This window comes from Meleagris gallopavo, chromosome 22 (assembly GCF_000146605.3).
Source record: "Meleagris gallopavo isolate NT-WF06-2002-E0010 breed Aviagen turkey brand Nicholas breeding stock chromosome 22, Turkey_5.1, whole genome shotgun sequence".
NCBI classification, from domain to species: Eukaryota; Metazoa; Chordata; class Aves; order Galliformes; family Phasianidae; genus Meleagris; species Meleagris gallopavo.
The window spans coordinates 7556070-7557333 of NC_015032.2; positions in this window are offsets into that span (position 1 = coordinate 7556070).

Consider the following 1264-nt stretch of genomic DNA (forward strand, 5'->3'; position numbering starts at 1 on the left):
GGGCGCAGGGCGGCGTGTGCCTCTCCGGGGCGCGCTGGCCGCCGCTGGGCGCCGGGCTCAGAGCGTACCATGTGCGACACCTCCCCTGCCCGCGCACTGCGGAGAATCCTCGCACGGCAATAGCAGGCAGATAATAACAATATTATTAGAGCCTGGGACCCATATATTATAGGCACATAAAAAAAGCCCACCATGTCGGTTGCCTTTGCTTCTGCTCGCCCGAGAGGCAAAGGGGAGGTGACCCAGCAAACTATCCAGAAGGTAAAAACAGCATGCTTTGTACCGATGGGGTGGACGTGATTCCGTCCGTGCTCCCGCAGCCGTGGAAGGAGGCAGATTGCGGGCGAGCAGGGAAACTCGTGCATGGCCAGGGCTGCAGAGATGGACAGCTGGAGAGAGGTGGGGGAAGGAGGAGGAGGAGGAGGTGGAACAAAGCAAAGGTGTGCAGATCGCTGCAGAGAGAGCCAGAGAAGGGGTACGGAATGAAATCCGCTGGCACGCTGGCTGCTGCTGGTGGGGAAAAGACGGACAATAATGCAGTGGAAAAATGCAATAGCGTTTGCAAATATATGCTTAATTTCTGACGGCATATCAGCAAAAAATAAATTATTGCATTGGCAAGGGTTTTGCGTTTGGAATTTTAGAAGCCAGAGGGAGCAGCGATCAGTGGTGTTTTTCGTCTGCTGTTCCTGTTATTTGTGATGTATTTATTGGTGTGTAATGACAAAGGTCTTGAAGATTTTCTCTGCAGTTGAGCTCTCCACACGGGTCTGGTACAGAAGGGCTCCCAGTTGGGAAGTTATTGTTTCCCATCCCGGAGGGCTGGCAGCAGGGAGTGCAGTGCGTGCACCTGCCAACCCTCCGTCCCTCCCACAAAAGGTAACTGTATAAGGAAGAGGCTGGAGACTCAATAAAGAACATGCATGTTTCACTTTGACCGCTATTTGTCATTTGTACTCGTGCTGATGTGGGTGCGTTCCCCACCACGAAGGCGTTTTGTTCCTGCAGCTCGTGCAGTGCGGTGGCAGGGAGGTGTAGGTGTTGTACGTGGTCGGTCCGTAGATGATGGCCAGTGAGGCAGCGTTGTTGCTAACCCAGCAACGAACGGATCGTCAGTAGGTTTTGCAGCCAAACCATTTTCTAGTGCCAATTTGTGACTTCTAGGGAAAAATCCTCCATGGAAGAATGTTACAGAAGAGAGGTTGGGCAGAACGACCTGCCTGTGAGCCTGAGGAGTGTGACTGAAATCTCAGGCACTATCTGG